The sequence below is a fragment of the Neolamprologus brichardi genome, chromosome 11, assembly GCF_056152115.1.
Source record: "Neolamprologus brichardi isolate AB-2024 chromosome 11, ASM5615211v1, whole genome shotgun sequence".
NCBI classification, from domain to species: Eukaryota; Metazoa; Chordata; class Actinopteri; order Cichliformes; family Cichlidae; genus Neolamprologus; species Neolamprologus brichardi.
The window spans coordinates 27,069,554-27,094,858 of NC_142114.1; the positions used below are offsets into that span (position 1 = coordinate 27,069,554).

The 25,305-nt window shown below is 44.0% G+C and overlaps 24 non-coding genes across 24 annotated transcripts; 17 read left to right on the forward strand and 7 right to left on the reverse strand.

The window, feature by feature from the left end:
• Positions 1-2,676: 2,676 nt before the first annotated feature.
• On the forward strand, positions 2,677-2,749 carry trnav-aac (transfer RNA valine (anticodon AAC)). Its single transcript has one exon. It is a non-coding gene; the product is annotated as a tRNA-Val (tRNA).
• A 599-nt stretch (positions 2,750-3,348) lies between these two features.
• trnav-cac (transfer RNA valine (anticodon CAC)) lies at positions 3,349-3,421 on the forward strand. The gene has a single exon. It is a non-coding gene; the product is annotated as a tRNA-Val (tRNA).
• Positions 3,422-3,895: 474 nt separating this feature from the next.
• Positions 3,896-3,967, reverse strand: trnaq-uug (transfer RNA glutamine (anticodon UUG)). The gene has a single exon. It is a non-coding gene; the product is annotated as a tRNA-Gln (tRNA).
• Positions 3,968-4,118: 151 nt separating this feature from the next.
• trnad-guc (transfer RNA aspartic acid (anticodon GUC)) lies at positions 4,119-4,190 on the forward strand. Its single transcript has one exon. It is a non-coding gene; the product is annotated as a tRNA-Asp (tRNA).
• Positions 4,191-4,771: 581 nt separating this feature from the next.
• Positions 4,772-4,844, forward strand: trnav-aac (transfer RNA valine (anticodon AAC)). Its single transcript has one exon. It is a non-coding gene; the product is annotated as a tRNA-Val (tRNA).
• A 599-nt stretch (positions 4,845-5,443) lies between these two features.
• Positions 5,444-5,516, forward strand: trnav-cac (transfer RNA valine (anticodon CAC)). Its single transcript has one exon. It is a non-coding gene; the product is annotated as a tRNA-Val (tRNA).
• Positions 5,517-5,990: 474 nt separating this feature from the next.
• On the reverse strand, positions 5,991-6,062 carry trnaq-uug (transfer RNA glutamine (anticodon UUG)). Its single transcript has one exon. It is a non-coding gene; the product is annotated as a tRNA-Gln (tRNA).
• A 151-nt stretch (positions 6,063-6,213) lies between these two features.
• On the forward strand, positions 6,214-6,285 carry trnad-guc (transfer RNA aspartic acid (anticodon GUC)). The gene has a single exon. It is a non-coding gene; the product is annotated as a tRNA-Asp (tRNA).
• A 581-nt stretch (positions 6,286-6,866) lies between these two features.
• trnav-aac (transfer RNA valine (anticodon AAC)) lies at positions 6,867-6,939 on the forward strand. The gene has a single exon. It is a non-coding gene; the product is annotated as a tRNA-Val (tRNA).
• Positions 6,940-8,074: 1,135 nt separating this feature from the next.
• On the reverse strand, positions 8,075-8,146 carry trnaq-cug (transfer RNA glutamine (anticodon CUG)). Its single transcript has one exon. It is a non-coding gene; the product is annotated as a tRNA-Gln (tRNA).
• An 805-nt stretch (positions 8,147-8,951) lies between these two features.
• Positions 8,952-9,024, forward strand: trnav-aac (transfer RNA valine (anticodon AAC)). Its single transcript has one exon. It is a non-coding gene; the product is annotated as a tRNA-Val (tRNA).
• Positions 9,025-9,623: 599 nt separating this feature from the next.
• Positions 9,624-9,696, forward strand: trnav-cac (transfer RNA valine (anticodon CAC)). The gene has a single exon. It is a non-coding gene; the product is annotated as a tRNA-Val (tRNA).
• A 468-nt stretch (positions 9,697-10,164) lies between these two features.
• On the reverse strand, positions 10,165-10,236 carry trnaq-uug (transfer RNA glutamine (anticodon UUG)). The gene has a single exon. It is a non-coding gene; the product is annotated as a tRNA-Gln (tRNA).
• An 804-nt stretch (positions 10,237-11,040) lies between these two features.
• On the forward strand, positions 11,041-11,113 carry trnav-aac (transfer RNA valine (anticodon AAC)). The gene has a single exon. It is a non-coding gene; the product is annotated as a tRNA-Val (tRNA).
• A 599-nt stretch (positions 11,114-11,712) lies between these two features.
• trnav-cac (transfer RNA valine (anticodon CAC)) lies at positions 11,713-11,785 on the forward strand. Its single transcript has one exon. It is a non-coding gene; the product is annotated as a tRNA-Val (tRNA).
• Positions 11,786-12,259: 474 nt separating this feature from the next.
• Positions 12,260-12,331, reverse strand: trnaq-uug (transfer RNA glutamine (anticodon UUG)). Its single transcript has one exon. It is a non-coding gene; the product is annotated as a tRNA-Gln (tRNA).
• Positions 12,332-21,241: 8,910 nt separating this feature from the next.
• Positions 21,242-21,314, forward strand: trnav-aac (transfer RNA valine (anticodon AAC)). Its single transcript has one exon. It is a non-coding gene; the product is annotated as a tRNA-Val (tRNA).
• Positions 21,315-21,913: 599 nt separating this feature from the next.
• On the forward strand, positions 21,914-21,986 carry trnav-cac (transfer RNA valine (anticodon CAC)). The gene has a single exon. It is a non-coding gene; the product is annotated as a tRNA-Val (tRNA).
• Positions 21,987-22,460: 474 nt separating this feature from the next.
• Positions 22,461-22,532, reverse strand: trnaq-uug (transfer RNA glutamine (anticodon UUG)). The gene has a single exon. It is a non-coding gene; the product is annotated as a tRNA-Gln (tRNA).
• A 151-nt stretch (positions 22,533-22,683) lies between these two features.
• On the forward strand, positions 22,684-22,755 carry trnad-guc (transfer RNA aspartic acid (anticodon GUC)). Its single transcript has one exon. It is a non-coding gene; the product is annotated as a tRNA-Asp (tRNA).
• Positions 22,756-23,332: 577 nt separating this feature from the next.
• Positions 23,333-23,405, forward strand: trnav-aac (transfer RNA valine (anticodon AAC)). The gene has a single exon. It is a non-coding gene; the product is annotated as a tRNA-Val (tRNA).
• Positions 23,406-24,004: 599 nt separating this feature from the next.
• Positions 24,005-24,077, forward strand: trnav-uac (transfer RNA valine (anticodon UAC)). The gene has a single exon. It is a non-coding gene; the product is annotated as a tRNA-Val (tRNA).
• A 474-nt stretch (positions 24,078-24,551) lies between these two features.
• On the reverse strand, positions 24,552-24,623 carry trnaq-uug (transfer RNA glutamine (anticodon UUG)). The gene has a single exon. It is a non-coding gene; the product is annotated as a tRNA-Gln (tRNA).
• Positions 24,624-24,774: 151 nt separating this feature from the next.
• trnad-guc (transfer RNA aspartic acid (anticodon GUC)) lies at positions 24,775-24,846 on the forward strand. Its single transcript has one exon. It is a non-coding gene; the product is annotated as a tRNA-Asp (tRNA).
• Positions 24,847-25,305: the final 459 nt, after the last annotated feature.

A 25,305-nucleotide genomic window follows, 5' to 3' on the forward strand; every position in this document is an offset into this window, starting at 1 on the left:
AACTTCGTCACATGGAGTCACACAAACCACCTGCAACTCAACACCTCAAAGACCAAGGAACTGGTTGTGGACTTTGGGAGGTCCAGAGCAGGTCCACTGCCGGTTCAAATAGAGGGGGAGGAGGTGGAGGTGGTCAACAAGTACAAGTACCTCGGGCTGTGGGTGGACAACAAACTGGACTGGTCATGCAACACAGAGCACCTGTATAAAAAAGCCCAAAGCCGACTGTACTTCCTCAGGAGGCTGAGGTCTTTTAACATCTGCAGGAAGCTCCTGAGGATGTTTTACCAGTCAGTGGAGTACTTTTCTATGCTGTGGTGTGCTGGGGGAGCAGCACAGCAAAGAAGGACTCATCCAGGCTGGAAGAACTGATCAGAAAAGGCTAGCTCTGTGGTCGGCATGAAGCTGGACACTCTGGTGACAGTGGCAGAGAAAAGGACACTAAAGAAACTGCTGGACATTATGGACAATGCTGGGCATCCTCTGCACACGGCCATAAACAACCAGAGGAGTCTGTTCAGTGACAGGTTGCTTCTCCCAAAGACAAGAACCAACAGACTTAAAAACTCCTTTGTCCCACACGCCATCAGACTGTTTAACTCCTCTCTGGAGGGGAAAGGGAGGGGAAACAGGAGGACAAAGGAGGGGGGAACAACTAAGCTGTACTAAGCTGTAGTGCCTTTTCATTGTGCAATACTTTTTGTGCAATACTTTTTGTTAATAGACAACGGTGCAATAGACTTCAATACTTGAAATGTGCAATTCCCTTGTATTCCTATTTATTCTATTTATCCCTTTCGTATATTTTATTTATATATGTCTCTGTATTTATATATGTGTATATATATAATATTCGTCTCACGTTCTGTAACTTCTGTCGGTGCTGTGCTATTGGAAACCGAATTTCCCAGAGGAACCCACCCAAGGGATTAATAAAGTTTTATCTTATCTTATCTCTTATCTAAGATGCTTATCTAAAGCAGTTTTGTCCTTAGGGCCCTACATGGGTTTTGCCCTTTTGGTTCCTGAAGAGATCACTGTGTGTTGCCAACTGAAAAATCCAGAAAACAACTGGGGCCCATAGCAGTTTTTTCACCTTCATAGTGGGCTTGACTGGCTACACAGTGCAGTGGTTTACACATTTGCCAAACAAGTGAAACAGAAAAAGTGATTTGAGTCGTGATCTACCCTCATCTTACTGTGTGTGCTGTCTGCCAGCATGAGTTTATTTTGTAATTTTCATTTTTGTAACTTTTGAGTTCAGCTTTAAAGCTGGTTTACATTTTGAGTTTACATTTTACCTCCAAGTGTCTGCAGTGTGGGTCCTCCTTACCACCACTTCTACCTGCAACACCCTTCACATGACATAAAGTAGCTCATATTTATTTATTGAGCCATATTCAGGTCAACTCTCAGATACCAGTTGTCGACAGTTGTGTACCATGGGGAAGATTGTTGGGTTGATTTTATTATTAGTAATAAAGCTTATTAAATATTTAAGTAATATTTAAATATTTGATTTCCAAAAATCAATTTGATTTTTTTTTTTTGGGGGGGGGAAATCTTACCTTAAAGCAGAAGGACCACAAACGCATCTATGTCAACTTTGATTAACTCTGGGGACAAAAAAGATCCAACATGAGATTTGATTGAGGAGAAATAACATTTTGGAAGCTTTAATAAACTTTTTTTTTAATCATATCTACATTAAAAAAATAAAATGAAGAAACATGCATAAATAAAACCTGAATAGCAAAGTAATTCTAACAGCTGTTTAACAACCCAAAATAGATTTGACTTTTTTTGTCTTGCGTTTTCTAGCAGGTCTAGCTCATATTAAATTTGAGCCTGAGGGGAAAAAAACATCATTATTAAAATTACTGAAAATGAGTGTGGAGGGATTTTTTTTTTTTTTTTTAATGTTTGTTTGATTGGTTGAAGTTTTTTTTTCTGTGTCTGTTTGCATTCAAAGCTCCTTTAAGGTATCATTCAAATCCAAAGGTTTGCACAAGGCCAGCTCAGATGTAAGGAAAGTACATGCAAATTAGTTTCTACATAAAATCATCATATATCAAAAAATTCTTGAAAAGATTTCTCTCACTTAAAAGAATTTAGATGTTGTGCATTTACTGTAATATAAAGATTAAACCTGGAGTTTCCTTGTAAAAAATATGTGTTTACATTGAGTTTTCCTCATTGATAAAACATGGTAGGCATTAAATTGTTTGTGATTCAGGTCATTACGCAGGTAAATTGTATTGAACCTGAGCACTGAAAAAACATTCTGGTAAGTTGCAAGTTTCTCCTGATTTGCATTCAAACCTGCATTAATGATTCATTCAAATGTTTGGACCACAAAATATCAGTGGTTGAATGTAGCAATAAGAAGAATCTTACTAAACGTCCTCATGCAGCCCTGCGATTTGTGTCAAAGTCTTGATCAAAATTCAAATTATTATTAAGGGGAATTGTTGCCTTGAATCCCATTTGAAGAGATGCTATCTCGAGATCACAATTTGGATTGTCAATATAACCATAAATGGGGGAATGTTTGAAAAATGACACAAATGGGAGTTCCCCCGCTTCTCACTAGTCCTACATGATCTGTCATAAAAGTCCTCAAATGTAAGAAGGCATCGAAATGCCCCTCTAATGACGAGACGGCATGCACGCTCCGTTTCCGTAGTGTAGTGGTTATCACGTTCGCCTAACACGCGAAAGGTCCCTGGTCCGAAACCAGGCGGAAACATGCTTCTTTGTTTCCCGATACAAAAGTGTCTGCCTGCAGGCATTGCTTTATCTTATGGGGTTGTACTGCTGTTTGGGACACAGAGGAGAGAAAGTACTCAAATCTTGTACAGGGCTCTGACGCTTGTAACCTTTGGATGCTCATGTTGCTAAAAAGTTGTCTATAGCCCAAATTTCAGGAAATTTCACACAAATCAACATGTCTCCAGTCACCATATTCACTGAAGATGCAGGCACAGACTAAGCTCTTGGAAATGAGTGGCTCTAGCTGGCCTGCACAGGACTTGGGCCTATTTTCAGCCAATGCACAACGCGATCAAACGCATGGCCTCTTTAGGCAACAGTTCTGCTGCTCGAGGTTCTGGGGTTCTTAGGCCAGCATATGTCGAGCTGCGCTTGCTTCAGAGAACTCCTAAATGTCAAAAGTTTAAGTGAGCCTAACATCGAGACTATAGTTCAGATTCCTTGCTAGCGAGCGTCTGTCTCTTCTCCATGGTTCCTTCCGTTCAAGGGCATGATAGTAACATGCCATCAGATTTGTCAGATTGGCCAGATTACTGATTAAGACACATTCCAAAGCCAAGCGAGCCATCGCTCACCGTTTCCGTAGTGTAGTGGTTATCACATTCGCCTCACACGCGAAAGGTCCCCGGTCCGAAACCGGGCGGAAACATGGGTCTTTTGCTTCTTTGGTCACAAGGGAATTGATGTTCACTGTTTAGACAACTCTGCTTGTCCAGCATTTTCTCTGTTTTACTTGCGTCCCTATTGAGAAATAAGACTCCTAGTTTTGTCTTCTATCGGTTGTGTGCTAGCCAAGCAAAGGACATCAAAGAGCTTGTCAACCAGAAGCTCGGGGCCTTCAGTGGTGGCAACAGAGTTAGAAGTGAGAAGAGTACAAGGGGAATTGTTGCCTTGAGTCAAGGTGGCCAATGAAAGATACAGCAGGACGCTGAAGTGGAAAGTGCAGTACAAGAGCATGAGCGAGGTTGGGTGTGGCATGAAGACCACGCGCAGATGGGATCAGCCAACAGAAGAGGAGTGGAATTGACTGGGCCACTAACTTGTTCTATAAGTAATTAGACTCTCATGCTAGCGTGTGCTAATGCTAATGCAACTGCGGAGCAAAGGGCAAGAAAGCCAAATGAGGCTCCACTGAGACTTGAACTCAGATCACTGGATTCAAAGTCCAGAGTGCTAACCGTTACACCATGGAACCCTCCTGCAAGCAGAAAAAAGTTCTCTGTCAAACACCCATAAAACTGTAGTTCCTGGTAAAGTGATGGGGATTTTTACATGGCCGACGACAATTTGTGTGTCATACCTGCTGCGAATCCCACCTTGACGTGTCCCCAACAGTGCCTTGCAGGTCCTCGTTAGTATAGTGGACAGTATCTCCGCCTGTCACGCGGAAGACCGGGGTTCGATTCCCCGACGGGGAGTGAGCAGACTCCTTCTCTGCTCTGCCTTTTACCTGGAATGACCACACATCCGTTAATCGCACGCCAATTTCATTTTTTTGCACAGAGTCCATCATTCAAAAAGACCCTGTGGAATTTCTCCACGACATCCTAGTCAATCTAACAATCTAGTCCTATAATGGGTTTGAAAAAACATCAATTCCACCTGTGCACTCACAAGTCAAAAATGTCTTCTAGCAAGATCTCCCATGAGAAGAGAAGCTAGTCCAAGAGAACTCTGCTTGTCCAGCGTTTTCTCTGCTTTACTTGCGTCCCTATTAACAAATAAGTCTCTTGGGTTTGTCTTCTGTAGGTTGTGTGCTAGCCTGACAAAGAACATCAAAGAGCTTGTCAACAAGAAGATCAGCTCCCATTTGAAGAGATGCTATCTCGAGATCACAATTTGGATTGTCAATATAACCCTAAATGGGGGAATGTTTGAAAAATGACACAAATGGGAGTTCCCCCGCTTCTCACTAGTCCTACATGATCTGTCATAAAAGTCCTCAAATGTAAGAAGGCATCGAAATGCCCCTCTAATGACGAGACGGCATGCACGCTCCGTTTCCGTAGTGTAGTGGTTATCACGTTCGCCTAACACGCGAAAGGTCCCTGGTCCGAAACCACGCGGAAACATGCTTCTTTGTTTCCCGATACAAAAGTGTCTGCCTGCAGGCATTGCTTTATCTTATGGGGTTGTACTGCTGTTTGGGACACAGAGGAGAGAAAGTACTCAAATCTTGTACAGGGCTCTGACGCTTGTAACCTTTGGATGCTCATGTTGCTAAAAAGTTGTCTATAGCCCAAATTTCAGGAAATTTCACACAAATCAACATGTCTCCAGTCACCATATTCACTGAAGATGCAGGCACAGACTAAGCTCTTGGAAATGAGTGGCTCTAGCTGGCCTGCACAGGACTTGGGCCTATTTTCAGCCAATGCACAACGCGATCAAACGCATGACCTCTTTAGGCAACAGTTCTGCTGCTCGAGGTTCTGGGGTTCTTAGGCCAGCATATGTCGAGCTGCGCTTGCTTCAGAGAACTCCTAAATGTCAAAAGTTTAAGTGAGCCTAACATCGAGACTATAGTTCAGATTCCTTGCTAGCGAGCGTCTGTCTCTTCTCCATGGTTCCTTCCGTTCAAGGGCATGATAGTAACATGCCATCAGATTTGTCAGATTGGTCAGATTACTGATTAAGACACATTCCAAAGCCAAGCGAGCCATCGCTCACCGTTTCCGTAGTGTAGTGGTTATCACGTTCGCCTCACATGCGAAAGGTCCCCGGTCCGAAACCGGGCGGAAACATGGGTCTTTTGCTTCTTTGGTCACAAGGGAATTGATGTTCACTGTTTAGACAACTCTGCTTGTCCAGCATTTTCTCTGTTTTACTTGCGTCCCTATTGAGAAATAAGACTCCTAGTTTTGTCTTCTGTCGGTTGTGTGCTAGCCAAGCAAAGGACATCAAAGAGCTTGTCAACCAGAAGCTCGGGGCCTTCAGTGGTGGCAACAGAGTTAGAAGTGAGAAGAGTACAAGGGGAATTGTTGCCTTGAGTCAAGGTGGCCAATGAAAGATACAGCAGGACGCTGAAGTGGAAAGTGCAGTACAAGAGCATGAGCGAGGTTGGGTGCGGCATGAAGACCACGCGCAGATGGGATCAGCCAACAGAAGAGGAGTGGAATTGACTGGGCCACTAACTTGTTCTATAAGTAATTAGACTCTCATGCTAGCGTGTGCTAATGCTAATGCAACTGCGGAGCAAAGGGCAAGAAAGCCAAATGAGGCTCCACTGAGACTTGAACTCAGATCACTGGATTCAAAGTCCAGAGTGCTAACCGTTACACCATGGAACCCTCCTGCAAGCAGAAAAAAGTTCTCTGTCAAACACCCATAAAACTGTAGTTCCTGGTAAAGTGATGGGGATTTTTACATGGCCGACGACAATTTGTGTGTCATACCTGCTGCGAATCCCACCTTGACGTGTCCCCGACAGTGCCTTGCAGGTCCTCGTTAGTATAGTGGACAGTATCTCCGCCTGTCACGCGGAAGACCGGGGTTCGATTCCCCGACGGGGAGTGAGCAGACTCCTTCTCTGCTCTGCCTTTTACCTGGAATGACCACACATCCGTTAATCGCACGCCAATTTCATTTTTTTGCACAGAGTCCATCATTCAAAAAGACCCTGTGGAATTTCTCCACGACATCCTAGTCAATCTAACAATCTAGTCCTATAATGGGTTTGAAAAAACATCAATTCCACCTGTGCACTCACAAGTCAAAAATGTCTTCTAGCAAGATCTCCCATGAGAAGAGAAGCTAGTCCAAGAGAACTCTGCTTGTCCAGCGTTTTCTCTGCTTTACTTGCGTCCCTATTAACAAATAAGTCTCTTGGGTTTGTCTTCTGTAGGTTGTGTGCTAGCCTGACAAAGAACATCAAAGAGCTTGTCAACAAGAAGATCAGCTCCCATTTGAAGAGATGCTATCTCGAGATCACAATTTGGATTGTCAATATAACCCTAAATGGGGGAATGTTTGAAAAATGACACAAATGGGAGTTCCCCCGCTTCTCACTAGTCCTACATGATCTGTCATAAAAGTCCTCAAATGTAAGAAGGCATCTAAATGCCCCTCTAATGACGAGACGGCATGCACGCTCCGTTTCCGTAGTGTAGTGGTTATCACGTTCGCCTAACACGCGAAAGGTCCCTGGTCCGAAACCAGGCGGAAACATGCTTCTTTGTTTCCCGATACAAAAGTGTCTGCCTGCAGGCATTGCTTTATCTTATGGGGTTGTACTGCTGTTTGGGACACAGAGGAGAGAAAGTACTCAAATCTTGTACAGGGCTCTGACGCTTGTAACCTTTGGATGCTCATGTTGCTAAAAAGTTGTCTATAGCCCAAATTTCAGGAAATTTCACACAAATCAACATGTCTCCAGTCACCATATTCACTGAAGATGCAGGCACAGACTAAGCTCTTGGAAATGAGTGGCTCTAGCTGGCCTGCACAGGACTTGGGCCTATTTTCAGCCAATGCACAACGCGATCAAACGCATGGCCTCTTTAGGCAACAGTTCTGCTGCTCGAGGTTCTGGGGTTCTTAGGCCAGCATATGTCGAGCTGCGCTTGCTTCAGAGAACTCCTAAATGTCAAAAGTTTAAGTGAGCCTAACATCGAGACTATAGTTCAGATTCCTTGCTAGCGAGCGTCTGTCTCTTCTCCATGGTTCCTTCCGTTCAAGGGCATGATAGTAACATGCCATCAGATTTGTCAGATTGGTCAGATTACTGATTAAGACACATTCCAAAGCCAAGCGAGCCATCGCTCACCGTTTCCGTAGTGTAGTGGTTATCACATTCGCCTCACACGCGAAAGGTCCCCGGGCGAAAACATGGGTCTTTTGCTTCTTTGGTCACAAGGGAATTGATGTTCACTGTTTAGACAACTCTGCTTGTCCAGCATTTTCTCTGTTTTACTTGCGTCCCTATTGAGAAATAAGACTCCTAGTTTTGTCTTCTATCGGTTGTGTGCTAGCCAAGCAAAGGACATCAAAGAGCTTGTCAACCAGAAGCTCAGGGCCTTCAGTGGTGGCAACAGAGTTAGAAGTGAGAAGAGTACAAGGGGAATTGTTGCCTTGAGTCAAGGTGGCCAATGAAAGATACAGCAGGACGCTGAAGTGGAAAGTGCAGTACAAGAGCATGAGCGAGGTTGGGTGCGGCATGAAGACCACGCGCAGATGGGATCAGCCAACAGAAGAGGAGTGGAATTGACTGGGCCACTAACTTGTTCTATAAGTAATTAGACTCTCATGCTAGCGTGTGCTAATGCTAATGCAACTGCGGAGCAAAGGGCAAGAAAGCCAAATGAGGCTCCACTGAGACTTGAACTCAGATCACTGGATTCAGAGTCCAGAGTGCTAACCGTTACACCATGGAACCCTACTGCAAGCAGAAAAAAGTTCTCTGTCAAACACCCATAAAACTGTAGTTCCTGGTAAAGTGATGGGGATTTTTACATGGCCGACGACAATTTGTGTGTCATACCTGCTGCGAATCCCACCTTGACGTGTCCCCGACAGTGCCTTGCAGGTCCTCGTTAGTATAATGGACAGTATCTCCGCCTGTCACGCGGAAGACCGGAGTTCGATTCCCCGACGGGGAGTGAGCAGTCTCCTTCTCTGCTCTGCCTTTTACCTGGAATGACCACACACCCGTTAATCGCACGCTACGTGCATTTTTTTGCACAGAGTCCATCATTCAAAAAGACCCTGTGGAATTTCTCCACCACATCCTAGTCAATCTAACAATCTAGTCCTATAATGGGTTTGAAAAAACATCAATTCCACCTGTGCACTCACAAGTCAAAAATGTCTTATAGGCAAGGGCTCCCATGAGAAGAGAAGCTAGTCCAAGAGAACTCTGCTTGTCCAGCGTTTTCTCTGCTTTACTTGCGTCCCTATTAACAAATAAGTCTCTTGGGTTTGTCTTCTGTAGGTTGTGTGCTAGCCTGACAAAAAACATCAAAGAGCTTGTCAACAAGAAGATCAGCTCCCATTTGAAGAGATGCTATCTCGAGATCACAATTTGGATTGTCAATATAACCATAAATGGGGGAATGCTTGAAAAATGACACAAATGGGAGTTCCCCCGCTTCTCACTAGTCCTACATGATCTGTCATAAAAGTCCTCAAATGTAAGAAGGCATTGAAATGCCCCTCTAATGACGAGAGGGCATGCACGCTCTGTTTCCGTAGTGTAGTGGTTATCACGTTCGCCTAACACGCGAAAGGTCCCTGGTCCGACACCACGCGGAAACATGCTTCTTTGTTTCCCGATACAAAAGTGTCTGCCTGCAGGCATTGCTTTATCTTATGGGGTTGTACTGCTGTTTGGGACACAGAGGAGAGAAAGTACTCAAATCTTGTACAGGGCTCTGACGCTTGAAACCTTTGGATGCTCATGTTGCTAAAAAGTTGTCTATAGCCCAAATTTCAGGAAATTTCACACAAATCAACATGTCTCCAGTCACCATATTCACTGAAGATGCAGGCACAGACTAAGCTCTTGGAAATGAGTGGCTCTAGCTGTCCTGCACAGGACTTGGGCCTATTTTCAGCCAATGCACAACGCGATCAAACGCATGGCCTCTTTAGGCAACAGTTCTGCTGCTCGAGGTTCTGGGGTTCTTAGGCCAGCATATGTCGAGCTGCGCTTGCTTCAGAGAACTCCTAAATGTCAAAAGTTTAAGTGAGCCTAACATCGAGACTATAGTTCAGATTCCTTGCTAGCGAGCGTCTGTCTCTTCTCCATGGTTCCTTCCGTTCAAGGGCATGATAGTAACATGCCATCAGATTTGTCAGATTGGTCAGATTAATGATTAAGACACATTCCAAAGCCAAGCGAGCCATCGCTCACCGTTTCCGTAGTGTAGTGGTTGTCACGTTCGCCTCACACGCGAAAGGTCCCCGGTCCGAAACCGGGCGGAAACATGGGTCTTTTGCTTCTTTGGTCACAAGGGAATTGATGTTCACTGTTTAGACAACTCTGCTTGTCCAGCATTTTCTCTGTTTTACTTGCGTCCCTATTGAGAAATAAGACTCCTAGTTTTGTCTTCTGTCGGTTGTGTGCTAGCCAAGCAAAGGACATCAAAGAGCTTGTCAACCAGAAGCTCGGGGCCTTCAGTGGTGGCAACAGAGTTAGAAGTGAGAAGAGTACAAGGGGAATTGTTGCCTTGAGTCAAGGTGGCCAATGAAAGATACAGCAGGACGCTGAAGTGGAAAGTGCAGTACAAGAGCATGAGCGAGGTTGGGTGCGGCATGAAGACCACGCGCAGATGGGATCAGCCAACAGAAGAGGAGTGGAATTGACTGGGCCACTAACTTGTTCTATAAGTAATTAGACTCTCATGCTAGCGTGTGCTAATGCTAATGTGGAGCAGAGGGCTAGAAAGCTAAATGAGGCTCCACTGAGACTTGAACTCAGATCACTGGATTCAAAGTCCAGAGTGCTAACCGTTACACCATGGAACCCTACTGCAAGCAGAAAAAAGTTCTCTGTCAAACACCCATAAAACTGTAGTTCCTGGTAAAGTGATGGGGATTTTTACATGGCCGACGACAATTTGTGTGTCATACCTGCTGCGAATCCCACATTGACGTGTCCCCAACAGTGCCTTGCAGGTCCTAGTTAGTATAGTGGACAGTATCTCCGCCCGTCACGCGGAAGACCGGGGTTCGATTCCCCGACGGGGAGTGAGCAGTCTCCTTCTCTGCTCTGCCTTTTACCTGGAATGACCACACACCGGTTAATCGCACGCTACGTGCATTTTTTTGCACAGAGTCCATCATTCAAAAAGACCCTGTGGAATTTCTCCACCACATCCTAGTCAATCTAACAATCTAGTCCTATAATGGGTTTGAAAAAACATCAATTCCACCTGTGCACTCACAAGTCAAAAATGTCTTCTAGCAAGAGCTCCCATGAGAAGAGAAGCTAGTCCAAGAGAACTCTGCTTGTCCAGCGTTTTCTCTGCTTTACTTGCGTCCCTATTAACAAATAAGTCTCTTGGGTTTGTCTTCTGTAGGTTGTGTGCTAGCCTGACAAAGAACATCAAAGAGCTTGTCAACAAGAAGATCAGCTCCCATTTGAAGAGATGCTATCTCGAGATCACAATTTGGATTGTCAATATAACCATAAATGGGGGAATGCTTGAAAAATGACACAAATGGGAGTTCCCCCGCTTCTCACTAGTCCTACATGATCTGTCATAAAAGTCCTCAAATGTAAGAAGGCATCGAAATGCCCCTCTAATGACGAGAGGGCATGCACGCTCCGTTTCCGTAGTGTAGTGGTTATCACGTTCGCCTAACACGCGAAAGGTCCCTGGTCCGAAACCAGGCGGAAACATGCTTCTCTGTTTCCCGATACAAAAGTGTCTGCCTGCAGGCATTGCTTTATCTTATGGGGTTGTACTGCTGTTTGGGACACAGAGGAGAGAAAGTACTCAAATCTTGTACAGGGCTCTGACGCTTGTAACCTTTGGATGCTCATTTTGCTAAAAAGTTGTCTATAGCCCAAATTTCAGGAAATTTCACACAAATCAACATGTCTCCAGTCACCATATTCACTGAAGATGCAGGCACAGACTAAGCTCTTGGAAATGAGTGGCTCTAGCTGGCCTGCACAGGACTTGGGCCTATTTTCAGCCAATGCACAACGCGATCAAACGCATGGCCTCTTTAGGCAACAGTTCTGCTGCTCGAGGTTCTGGGGTTCTTAGGCCAGCATATGTCGAGCTGCGCTTGCTTCAGAGAACTCCTAAATGTCAAAAGTTTAAGTGAGCCTAACATCGAGACTATAGTTCAGATTCCTTGCTAGCGAGCGTCTGTCTCTTCTCCATGGTTCCTTCCGTTCAAGGGCATGATAGTAACATGCCATCAGATTTGTCAGATTGGCCAGATTACTAATTAAGACACATTCCAAAGCCAAGCGAGCCATCGCTCACCGTTTCCGTAGTGTAGTGGTTATCACATTCGCCTCACACGCGAAAGGTCCCCGGTCCGAAACCGGGCGGAAACATGGGTCTTTTGCTTCTTTGGTCACAAGGGAATTGATGTTCACTGTTTAGACAACTCTGCTTGTCCAGCATTTTCTCTGTTTTACTTGCGTCCCTATTGAGAAATAAGACTCCTAGTTTTGTCTTCTATCGGTTGTGTGCTAGCCAAGCAAAGGACATCAAAGAGCTTGTCAACCAGAAGCTCGGGGCCTTCAGTGGTGGCAACAGAGTTAGAAGTGAGAAGAGTACAAGGGGAATTGTTGCCTTGAGTCAAGGTGGCCAATGAAAGATACAGCAGGACGCTGAAGTGGAAAGTGCAGTACAAGAGCATGAGCGAGGTTGGGTGCGGCATGAAGACCACGCGCAGATGGGATCAGCCAACAGAAGAGGAGTGGAATTGACTGGGCCACTAACTTGTTCTATAACTAATTAGACTCTCATGCTAGCGTGTGCTAATGCTAATGCAACTGCGGAGCAAAGGGCAAGAAAGCCAAATGAGGCTCCACTGAGACTTGAACTCAGATCACTGGATTCAAAGTCCAGAGTGCTAACCGTTACACCATGGAACCCTCCTGCAAGCAGAAAAAAGTTCTCTGTCAAACACTCATAAAACTGTAGTTCCTGGTAAAGTGATGGGGTTTTTTACATGGCCAATGACAGTTTGCGTGTCATACCATCTGCGAATCCCACCTTGACTATGGCAGTTATGAAAGAGTATAATGTACGACGTCATTATGAAACCAAACATCAGGCCAATGAATCCTACACTGGTGCTGAGCGAGAGCAGAAATTAAAGCAAAGGGTAGTTCTCCTGCGGGGTCAGCAACAGTATTTTTTTCGTGCTCAAAAGGTCCAGGAAAAGGCTACAATAGCCAGCTATGAGGTCACCCAACTCATTATTTTTTGCGGGGAGTGGACGAGAGCACGAGCGCTTTAGGTGAGTAAAAAATATATTCCACAGTACCCGTGTGTTAATGTGCAGGTACACATGCTTCAGATATCAATAATGCGTATCAATTCTGTCACTTTTGCGCACCACTTTCTTATATGCGTTTTTCTTGTTAACACAAAGAGTACACACCGCTGTGCACAGCGCATGCACACAAAAAGTCAGCTGATCTTATCTGACAGATCTGCTCCTTGATCAAGTGACATTTGTCTGGATTTTTGCCACGAATGGCGATCAGCACCGCAGCTGGATGGCCCGATTTACATACCCTGCACAGCTGATACTCACAGAATAATTTACTAAAATTATATGGACTCCTGTTATTAAGTCCAGTTCAGTCTGTTAATGTTGATAACGGTTTCAAACAAACGTTAATAGGTGTGTTGCTAAGCCTAATAACTTAAATAACAAACTTGAAATGTACCCGTCCCATTTTCCCCTTTATTGTTTTTTCTTTGTACTGTAAATCTTCTGTCTAAGATGAAATGAGGCTGCTGTTATGAGAATGAGCTACCAAAGCTCTTTCTGAATAAATCAATAAAGATCCATTTATGGAAAGCTGTGATGAAGGCAGTTTTGTCTTTAATTATATTCAACAATATAACATATTCGACCACTTTTAGGTGATTTTTCTAACTTTAATACACTAAAGTTAAGGTTATATACCTCATTTCTAGTAAGTGGCCCAGCCCCTCCTATATTTTTATGTATGTGGCCCTCAGTGAAAAAAGTTTGGACACCCCTGCATTACATTGTCCACACCACACCAAGATGGCGCCGCGTATGGATGCCCTGGTACTTCAGTGCGTTACTTCTGTTTTGTTTTTGTGCATAACTTGTGCGTCTGGGCACTCCTCTGGATATTCTTACACCAGGGAAGAGCTTCTTAACTACAGGACTACAACACCTGTGGATTTAATTCCAATTTTTGTTGCATCTGCGGCAAATTTACAACAGACCTTGATCAGGAAAGTGAGACGCCGAAGGAAAGCAAGCCGGCGAACTCGTGCGTCTGAGGAGACGCGGACTGCGAACTGCTCTTCCTGGGATCTTCCTTTCCAATGTACGCTCACTCCGGAATAAGATGAACGAGCTGGCCCTGATGAGAAGCATGAACAGAGACTTTGCCTCCTCCTGTGTCTTATGAGTCGTGGCTCTGTGAGGACATCCCGGACTGCGCGCTCAAGTTGGAGGGTTTTCATTTGCTGTGCGTGGACCGGCAGGCCTCTCTCTCTGGTAAGACCACAGGTGGAGGAGTCTGCTTCTACATTAATAGTGGCTGGTGCACAGATGTAACAGTGATTGCTCAGCACTGCTCTTCCTCTCTGGAACACCTTTTTATTCACTACAAACCGTTTTATTCTCCGTGGGAGTTTGCTTCATTCATCTTGGCCTCTGTTTACGTCCCACCAGATGCGGATGTGCAGGCAGCTCAGTGCGCCCTCGCAGAGCAGACACTGCACATGGAGCGGACATTCCCGGACTCTCTCATTATTGCTATTGGGGACTTTAACAAAGCCAATCTGAGCCAAGAGCTTCCCAAATATAAGCAGTATATTAAATGCCTGACCAGAGAGGAGAGGACATTGGACCACTGTTACAGCACGATCAGCGGGGCCTATCGCGCGATGCCCCGCGCTTCACTCAGACTTTCTGACCACGTCATGATCCACCTGATCCCCGCATACAGACAGAGGCTGAAGCTCTCCAAACCTGTTGTGAGGACTAAAAAACTGTGGAGCAACGAGGCTGTGGAGGAGCTTCTCAAGTTCAAGTTCAAGTTCAAGTTCAAATTTATTTGCCACATGCAGTGGCAGGTTGCCCTGCAGTGGTATGAACCCCCCCCCCCCCCCCCCCCCCCGACCATACACACACAACACAGACATCACATGGGGATACAAGTCAGAGAACATTGCATTATAGAAAAAAAACACTGAAATATACACTACAATGGGAAAGTACAAGAGGAAAAAAGAGACCTCTGCTCATGCTGGGCTATAGAGGACAGCATGAGAACAGGAAACAAAAAAAACTCCTCTGCACAGAAAGCACATAAATGTCCACAGTACAACATTATAGAGCACGTGACCAGCAACAGGGTTGGGTAGGGGATAAGGAGTAATCCCAGGCAACACAGCAGCCATCCTACCACTGCGCCGACTCTCCAGCGCGGGCCCAGACCCGCCTCGTGTTCCCAGGAGGCAACAAGCATCGAAGGCATTGGAAGGGGAGGGGGGATGTGTGAGTGCTTATCAGTGTAAATGTATGTGTGTGCGTGTCCATAGTTCAGCTGAGACAGTGTCCTCCGCCCTATCAGGCTAAGTAAACAGTCTACTAGCCAACCCAGGTGGGCTTCTAACAGCTTGGATGAGTTTACGGACACTGTCACCTCCTATATCCACTTCTGTGAGGACAGCATTGTGCCATCACGCACCAGGGTGATTATAACAATGACAAACCCTGGTTTACTCCTAAACTCAAAAAGCTGTGGCTGGAAAACACAAAAGAGTTCATAAGCGGAGACAGGGACTGCTACAGAGAGGCCAAGTACAGGTTCACTAAAGAAGTGGACATTGCTAAACATCAGCACTCTGAGAAGATGCAGCAGCAGATCTCAGAGAATTTCTCGGCCTCTGTGTGGAAAAGTTTTAGGAATATCACCAACTACAAGCCTAAAACCCCCCCAACACCCTTAACGACTTTTACTGCCGTTTTGACGAGCCATCAAGCAGCCTTCACACCTCCAACGGCCCCAAAAATAGAGACACTTTGGACACTCATTCCCCCACCTCTCCCCCTCCATAGAGCTAGAACCACCATCAAACACTTCACCTACAACACCCCCCTCCACACCCCACACCAAGGTGGATTTTACACCACCTTCTCCCACTACAACCCTTCATATTCATGAAGCAGATGTGAGGAATTAGTTTAAGAGTCTGAATGCTCGAAAAGCTCCTGGCCCAGATGGTGTGTCTCCTGCCACCCTCAGACACTGTGCAAATGAGCTGGCCCCCGTGTTTTCTGGCATTTTCAACTCCTCACTGCAGGCATGTCATGTGCCTGCCTGCTTCAAGTCCTCTACCATAATCCCTGTCCCCAAGAAACCAAGAATCACTGGACTAAATGACTACAGACCTGTGGCTCTGACATCTGTGGTCATGAAGTCATTTGAGTGCCTGGTTCTCTCCTACCTGAAGACCCTCACGGCCCCCCTCCTGGACCCCCTGCAGTTTGCATACAGAGCCAACAGGTCTGTAGACGATGCTATCAACATGGCTCTACACTTTATCCTGCAGCATCTGGACTCCCCAGGAACCTACGGCAGGATCCTGTTTGCGGACTTCAGCTCTGCCTTCAACACCATCCTTCCAGACCATCTCCAAGGCAAGCTTCCCCAGATGAATGTGCCTGATCCCATCTGCCGGTGGATCACTAACTTCCTGACGGACAGGAAGCAGCATGTGAGGCTGGGAAAGAATGTCTTGGACTCCCAGACCATCAGCACTGGCTCCCCTCAGGGCTTTGTTCTTTCTCCTCTGCTCTTCTCCCTGTACACTAACTGCTGCACCTCCACCCACCAGTCTGTCAAGCTAATCAAGTTTGCAGATGACACCACCGTTATTGGACTCATCTCGGACGGGGATGAGTATGCCTACAGGAGGGAGGTTGAACGTCTGGTGTCCTGGTGCAGCCACAACAACCTGGTGCTGAATGTCCAGAAGACAGTGGAGATTATTGTGGACTTCAGGAAGCACACAAATCTGACCTCTGACCTCTCTTATGTCTGATGTCTGGATTGTATTCTTGAACAAGCAAAGCCCATCTTATCAATCTCTGGTTGTGGTTGTACATGCACTTCAGAAATACCAAAGGGTTATGGTCGGTATACACCATAACAGGAGTTGCGGTGGATCTTACGTAAACATCAAAATGGTTAACGTTTCTTTCTCAATGGTGGAGTAGTTAAGTTGGTGAGGCTTGAACTTAGCTGAGAAGTAGGCAACTTGGTGACTGATGCCATCTGCTCCATCGTGTAGCAGTAGCGCTATAGGACCAATAGGAAAAAGTTGAATTTAGCCTGCTTATATCATCCATGTTTTCGAAGGTGGCCAGGTCTGTGTACTTCTCTCTGCAGTATTGTTGAGCATCGTTCCAGCTCATTCTTTTGTCAACGTAGTAGTACTTACGAGGAGGGAACTTTGAGCAGAAGCAGAGACTAAACCCTAACATTAGTAATAGATAGTATAAGTAGTATTAAGTTAATTATTTGCATAATACACACAAGAAAAGGATAAACAAACATTAAAGAGCCCTTAGTGCGATTTTTGTAACTACATTTACAGGCTACACAGGGGTACCAGTCTACTAATATAAAAACAAGGAGGCCAGTAATGTTGCAGTAATGTCCAAATATTATAAGATCAATATTGAATTTAATATTTGCCATTGAATTGCCATATCCTAGCATATTTTACTTTGTTGCTGGGGTCATAACTACTGGATTACTTGAAGATAAAACAATAATTCAGGTTTATTTCAACCATGGCATATTTTCCTATTTAGTCAGAAAGCTAACATTCAGTTTTAGAATTTAGCAACTCAGCGCTGAGTTGCTCCTGCAAACTTGATTTTGGTCTCTTTTATTCCAGTTCAAATAACAATGGCCAACACTGTAACACTGTGAGGAATCATGAAATCATTTTTCACCAGTATATATCCTTCTGTGTGCATATTAAACAAATATATTGGAATGCTTTCTTGCATTTACACAATATCTCTTCATAACCTTCAGCTGATCCAAAATGCTGAAGCAAGAGTAGTGACAAGGACTATAAAAAGAGACAATGTTTCCCCCATATGGGCTTACTTGACGTGCAAGCTAAATTGAAAACAGTTTTTATTTTTAGTTGCATGAAAGCACTCCAGCAAGCCACTTTTCTATGTAGGTAGCTGAATAACTTAAGTAACATTTTACCTTTAATGTAAGTTCCCCATAAAAGTAATGTTACTCAACTCGTGGTTATGTGTGCTCTGCTGGTCTCCATTGAAACAGACACATGGAGGAGAGCAGATGCTCATAAAATACTAGAAGAGAGACGTAAAGTTCTTGTTCATGGAAACTTATGAGTGAAGGTTGAGGCAGTGTCTGCATGGGAGTAGCTCATGTTATGCACAGAGTCAAAATTATAGCTTTAGATTTATATATTTAATTTTGAGGAATAGAGATCATTTGTAGGGGTTCATTCAATGCCTCTTTGCACCTCCTCAAAGTTTTAATAAAATGAAACATAAGATTTTTTTGACACACTGTTTTTGAGGTAATGGAAAATGTCCTGTGGCTTCTTTTTCAACTTTACAATTCAAATCACACATTTCCATTATGCATATTTGGGGATCTTACCAAAGAGAAGGAGAGTCAGTTTTGGGACACAGCCCATTTCTGATTTCACTGGAGAGAGGAGGAATATAGGTCAACACAAATAAAAACGAAAAACAAACAAAAAAACCCAACAACTTTAAAGCCACTTTTCATTATATCTGTTCCCGGTTTACTATGATGTGTTAATCCACAAAAGAATGACATGGCATGCTTTTGAGAATGAGAATAAAGTCAGAAAATAATGACTTTAAATGTTTTCTTTGGGAATATATAAAAAAGAACATAATATGAGAACACACTACATTACTTAATTAAATAGTAAGAAATAAATGTTTAAAAATTACAGGAAAAGTTGTTCTAACAGTCTTATTGCCCAGACAAATAATTTATTTACTTATTTTACTCTAGACAAAAGAAAAAGAACAGAATTTCTATAGTAGCTTGTGGAAAAAAATAGAAACTTTCCTGTCATTTAATTGTTTATCTATTACTTCATTATGTCGATTACTTTAAAGAGTCCAAAATTTAAACCTGTCACATTTTTGAAAGATGTCAGTTAGGCTGGATTGGAGCTTCTGGCCCCCAGGCCTTACACGTCTTACACGTCTCCCTTAGCCTCACAGACAGGTTTTTTGGGGGGGTTTTGGTGTGGCAGCTACTTCAACCATTATCCCTGCCACACCAATTTTCTCCACAAAGAGCAAGATCAGTCTTAATCATGCAACTTTTCATTAGTTTTAACGTTGTTACTGATTAGTGTAAGTTTGTATTGTATTGATGAGGTTTTTTTCAATAGAAATAACTCAAATTCTGGAAATATAAAGATATACTTACAAGTTTGGTCAATACTGTTTTAAGGTTGAGATCTGAATGGTCCACATATGAATGCAGGCAATGAATTTACCACCCTTTAAATGGTTAGTCTTGGACCTTATTTTCATATGTAAATAATAAGACAAGTCCTCTAGGGGTGGTAACACACATCCAATAAGTCACTACACTACAGACCAACAGTGATACTGTGTACAAGAAGTAGATGAGCAGACTCTACTTTCTGACAAAGCTTGGATCATTTACCGAGTGCAACAAGATGTTGGAAAGCTTCAATCACTGCGTGGTAGGAAATAGGATTGTCACAATACTAGGATTTCAAACCCCATGGTGATACGTGGGAAAATATTCAATACCATTTTGAATACCATGGGGAAAATTTTGAGCCCATCCTGTAACAACAGAAGCAACGACAGTGAAGTTAGATCACCAAAGAGTTAACTAAATAATTATTTAAGTTTTGAGGTTTCATTTTACATAATTGTATTAGAGATAGTGAAGCTGAAAAATATTTTAAAACCTGCTAATAAACAAATGGTACAACAACTTAAACAGTCTAAGGAGCTTGGAAAGAAAAGCGTCTGACTTCTTTAAGTTGCTTGAAGACGTTTCACCTCTCATCTGAGAAACTTCTTCAGTTCTAAGGTCAAATGGTGGAGAGTCCCAGATTTAAGCCCTATGGGAGAGTCCCCCCAAGAGGACCAATGGATCCCCTAATGGTCCTCTATCTAATCACACAGGATGATTTGATTAATTTAATATGATTCCAGTAAGTTGCCATAATAAAAAAAGAATTAATTTATTAAACAATACATAAAACCTGTTTCTCATTTGTATTCATTGTTAAATTTGAAGAAAAGGCTGCCATGACAAACTGTAAATGTAAATGATGTGTAGTTGTGCCAGGAAAGTGTCCTTGATTTATGATTTCTTTTTTTTAATATATATATATCCTCTTTATTTACATCTGATTTAAAGGGTCTATTACAGTAGTTCCCTCACATGTTTTACATGGGATTTATCAGCACATATTATTTATAATAAAGAACCGATCAAATTTAATAACTGATATAGCTCATTAGACTTTACATTCACTTTCATGCTCAACAGAGTTCTCATTTATTTGTAAATAAATTTGTACACAAAAACAAAACATTTCAGAATAAATTGAAATCTGAAAAATATTTTGTTTTTATAAGTTCATGTAAATTTGTAAAAAATTTTTGTAAAAATGATTTTGCAAATTATACAATTCTGCAAGTATTAAATGTGTAATATGAATAAAATAAGTCCAAATACAGTGGAACCCCGGCTTAGAAATACCCAATTTAACGAAAAATTCAAGTTACGAAGGCACTTAACAGCAATATTTCTACCTGTGTTACGGCAAAATGCCCGCGTAATGAAATTCGCTGGCATTGACAACCCGTTGGCTTGCAGGTCCTCGTTAGTATAGTGGACAGTATCTCCGCCTGTCACACGGAAGACCAGGGTTCGATTCCCTGACGGGGAGTGAGTAGTCTCCTTCTCTGCTCTGCCTTTTACCTGGAATGAAAACGCACGCTACGTGCATTTTTTGCCAGTCCATCATTAAAAAAAAGACCTGAGGAATTTCTCCACCAGATCCTAGTCAATCTAACAATCTAGTCCAGTGGTTCTTAACCTTTTTGGAGGTACCGAACCCCACCAGTTTCATATGCGCATTCACTGAACCCCTCTTTAGTGAAAAATAAAATAAGATTTTTTTCAAATTCAAGACATACATATGTTTTTTACTGGTGCACAAAATGAGCCGTGCATGTCACGGCGGAGGCTCAGCCGAACCCCTGAGACCAACTCACCGAACCCCTAGGGTTCGATCGAACCCAGGTTAAGAACCACTGATCTAGTCCTATAATGGGTTTGAAAAAACATCAATTCCACCTGTGCACTCACAAGTCAAAAATGTCTTCTAGGCAAGAGCTCCCATGAGAAGAGAAGCTAGTCCAAGAGAACTCTGCTTGTCCAGCGTTTTCTCTGCTTTACTTGCGTCCCTATTAACAAATAAGTCTCTTGGGTTTGTCTTCTGTAGGTTGTGTGCTAGCCGGACAAAGAACATCAAAGAGCTTGTCAACAAGAAGATCAGCTCCCATTTGAAGAGATGCTATCTCGAGATCACAATTTGGATTGTCAATATAACCATAAATGGGGGAATGCTTGAAAAATGACACAAATGGGAGTTCCCCCGCTTCTCACTAGTCCTACATGATCTGTCATAAAAGTCCTGAAATGTGAGAAGGCATCGAAATGCGCCTCTAATGACGAGAGGGCATGCACGTTTCCGTAGTGTAGTGGTTATCACGTTCGCCTAACACGCGAAAGGTCCCTGGTCCGAAACCAGGCGGAAACATGCTTCTTTGTTTCCCGATACAAAAGTGTCTGCCTGCAGGCATTGCTTTATCTTATGGGGTTGTACTGCTGTTTGGGACACAGAGGAGAGAAAGTACTCAAATCTTGTACAGGGCTCTGACGCTTGTAACCTTTGGATGCTCATGTTGCTAAAAAGTTGTCTATAGCCCAAATTTCAGGAAATTTCACACAAATCAACATGTCTCCAGTCACCATATTCACTGAAGATGCAGGCACAGACTAAGCTCTTGGAAATGAGTGGCTCTAGCTGGCCTGCACAGGACTTGGGCCTATTTTCAGCCAATGCACAACGCGATCAAACGCATGGCCTCTTTAGGCAACAGTTCTGCTGCTCGAGGTTCTGGGGTTCTTAGGCCAGCATATGTCGAGCTGCGCTTGCTTCAGAGAACTCCTAAATGTCAAAAGTTTAAGTGAGCCTAACATCGAGACTATAGTTCAGATTCCTTGCTAGCGAGCGTCTGTCTCTTCTCCATGGTTCCTTCCGTTCAAGGGCATGATAGTAACATGCCATCAGATTTGTCAGATTGGTCAGATTACTGATTAAGACACATTCCAAAGCCAAGCGAGCCATCGCTCACAGTTTCCGTAGTGTAGTGGTTATCACATTCGCCTCACACGCGAAAGGTCCCTGGTCCGAAACCGGGTGGAAACATGGGTCTTTTGCTCCTTTGGTCACAAGGGAATTGATGTTCACTGTTTAGACAACTCTGCTTGTCCAGCATTTTCTCTGTTTTACTTGCGTCCCTATTGAGAAATAAGACTCCTAGTTTTGTCTTCTATCGGTTGTGTGCTAGCCAAGCAAAGGACATCAAAGAGCTTGTCAACCAGAAGCTCGGGGCCTTCAGTGGTGGCAACAGAGTTAGAAGTGAGAAGAGTACAAGGGGAATTGTTGCCTTGAGTCAAGGTGGCCAATGAAAGATACAGCAGGACGCTGAAGTGGAAAGTGCAGTACAAGAGCATGAGCGAGGTTGGGTGCGGCATGAAGACCACGCGCAGATGGGATCAGCCAACAGAAGAGGAGTGGAATTGACTGGGCCACTAACTTGTTCTATAAGTAATTAGACTCTCATGCTAGCGTGTGCTAATGCTAATGCAACTGCGGAGCAAAGGGCAAAAAAGCCAAATGAAGCTCCACTGAGACTTGAACTCAGATCACTGGATTCAAAGTCCAGAGTGCTAACCGTTATACCATGGAACCCTCCTGCAAGCAGAAAAAAGTTCTCTGTCAAACACCCATAAAACTGTAGTTCCTGGTAAAGTGATGGGGATTTTTACATGGCCGATGACAATTTGTGTGTCATACCTGCTGCGAATCCCACCTTGACGTGTCCCCGACAGTGCCTTGCAGGTCCTCGTTAGTATAGTGGACAGTATCTCCGCCTGTCACGCGGAAGACCGGGGTTCGATTCCCCGACGGGGAGTGAGCAGTCTCCTTCTCTGCTCTGCCTTTTACCTGGAATGACCACACACCCGTTAATCGCACGCTACGTGCATTTTTTTGCACAGAGTCCATCATTCAAAAAGACCCTGTGGAATTTCTCCACCACATCCTAGTCAATCTAACAATCTAGTCCTATAATGGGTTTGAAAAAACATCAATTCCACCTGTGCACTCACAAGTCAAAAATGTCTTCTAGGCAAGAGCTCCCATGAGAAGAGAAGCTAGTCCAAGAGAACTCTGCTTGTCCAGCGTTTTCTCTGCTTTACTTGCGTCCCTATTAACAAATAAGTTTCTTGGGTTTGTCTTCTGTAGGTTGTGTGCTAGCCTGACAAAGAACATCAAAGAGCTTGTCAACAAGAAGATCAGCTCCCATTTGAAGAGATGCTATCTCGAGATCACAGTTTGGATTGTCAATATAACCATAAATGGGGGAATGCTTGAAAAATGACACAAATGGGAGTTCCCCCGCTTCTCACTAGTCCTACATGATCTGTCATAAAAGTCCTGAAATGTGAGAAGGCATCGAAATGCCCCTCTAATGACGAGAGGGCATGCACGTTTCCGTAGTGTAGTGGTTATCACGTTCGCCTAACACGCGAAAGGTCCCTGGTCCGAAACCAGGCGGAAACATGCTTCTTTGTTTCCCGATACAAAAGTGTCTGCCTGCAGGCATTGCTTTATCTTATGGGGTTGTACTGCTGTTTGGGACACAGAGGAGAGAAAGTACTCAAATCTTGTACAGGGCTCTGACGCTTGTAACCTTTGGATGCTCATGTTGCTAAAAAGTTGTCTATAGCCCAAATTTCAGGAAATTTCACACAAATCAACATGTCTCCAGTCACCATATTCACTGAAGATGCAGGCACAGACTAAGCTCTTGGAAATGAGTGGCTCTAGCTGGCCTGCACAGGACTTGGGCCTATTTTCAGCCAATGCACAACGCGATCAAACGCATGGCCTCTTTAGGCAACAGTTCTGCTGCTCGAGGTTCTGGGGTTCTTAGGCCAGCATATGTCGAGCTGCGCTTGCTTCAGAGAACTCCTAAATGTCAAAAGTTTAAGTGAGCCTAACATCGAGACTATAGTTCAGATTCCTTGCTAGCGAGCGTCTGTCTCTTCTCCATGGTTCCTTCCGTTCAAGGGCATGATAGTAACATGCCATCAGATTTGTCAGATTGGTCAGATTACTGATTAAGACACATTCCAAAGCCAAGCGAGCCATCGCTCACAGTTTCCGTAGTGTAGTGGTTATCACATTCGCCTTACACGCGAAAGGTCCCTGGTCCGAAACCGGGCGGAAACATGGGTCTTTTGCTCCTTTGGTCACAAGGGCATTGATGTTCACTGTTTAGACAACTCTGCTTGTCCAGCATTTTCTCTGTTTTACTTGCGTCCCTATTGAGAAATAAGACTCCTAGTTTTGTCTTCTATCGGTTGTGTGCTAGCCAAGCAAAGGACATCAAAGAGCTTGTCAACCAGAAGCTCGGGGCCTTCAGTGGTGGCAACAGAGTTAGAAGTGAGAAGAGTACAAGGGGAATTGTTGCCTTGAGTCAAGGTGGCCAATGAAAGATACAGCAGGACGCTGAAGTGGAAAGTGCAGTACAAGAGCATGAGCGAGGTTGGGTGCGGCATGAAGACCACGCGCAGATGGGATCAGCCAACAGAAGAGGAGTGGAATTGACTGGGCCACTAACTTGTTCTATAAGTAATTAGACTCTCATGCTAGCGTGTGCTAATGCTAATGCAACTGCGGAGCAAAGGGCAAAAAAGCCAAATGAAGCTCCACTGAGACTTGAACTCAGATCACTGGATTCAAAGTCCAGAGTGCTAACCGTTACACCATGGAACCCTCCTGCAAGCAGAAAAAAGTTCTCTGTCAAACACCCATAAAACTGTAGTTCCTGGTAAAGTGATGGGGATTTTTACATGGCCGACGACAATTTGTGTGTCATACCTGCTGCGAATCCCACCTTGACGTGTCCCCGACAGTGCCTTGCAGGTCCTCGTTAGTATAGTGGACAGTATCTCCGCCTGTCACGCGGAAGACCGGGGTTCGATTCCCCGACGGGGAGTGAGCAGTCTCCTTCTCTGCTCTGCCTTTTACCTGGAATGACCACACACCCGTTAATCGCACGCTACGTGCATTTTTTTGCACAGAGTCCATCATTCAAAAAGACCCTGTGGAATTTCTCCACCACATCCTAGTCAATCTAACAATCTAGTCCTATAATGGGTTTGAAAAAACATCAATTCCACCTGTGCACTCACAAGTCAAAAATGTCTTCTAGGCAAGAGCTCCCATGAGAAGAGAAGCTAGTCCAAGAGAACTCTGCTTGTCCAGCGTTTTCTCTGCTTTACTTGCGTCCCTATTAACAAATAAGTCTCTTGGGTTTGTCTTCTGTAGGTTGTGTGCTAGCCTGACAAAGAACATCAAAGAGCTTGTCAACAAGAAGATCAGCTCCCATTTGAAGAGATGCTATCTCGAGATCACAATTTGGATTGTCAATATAACCATAAATGGGGGAATGCTT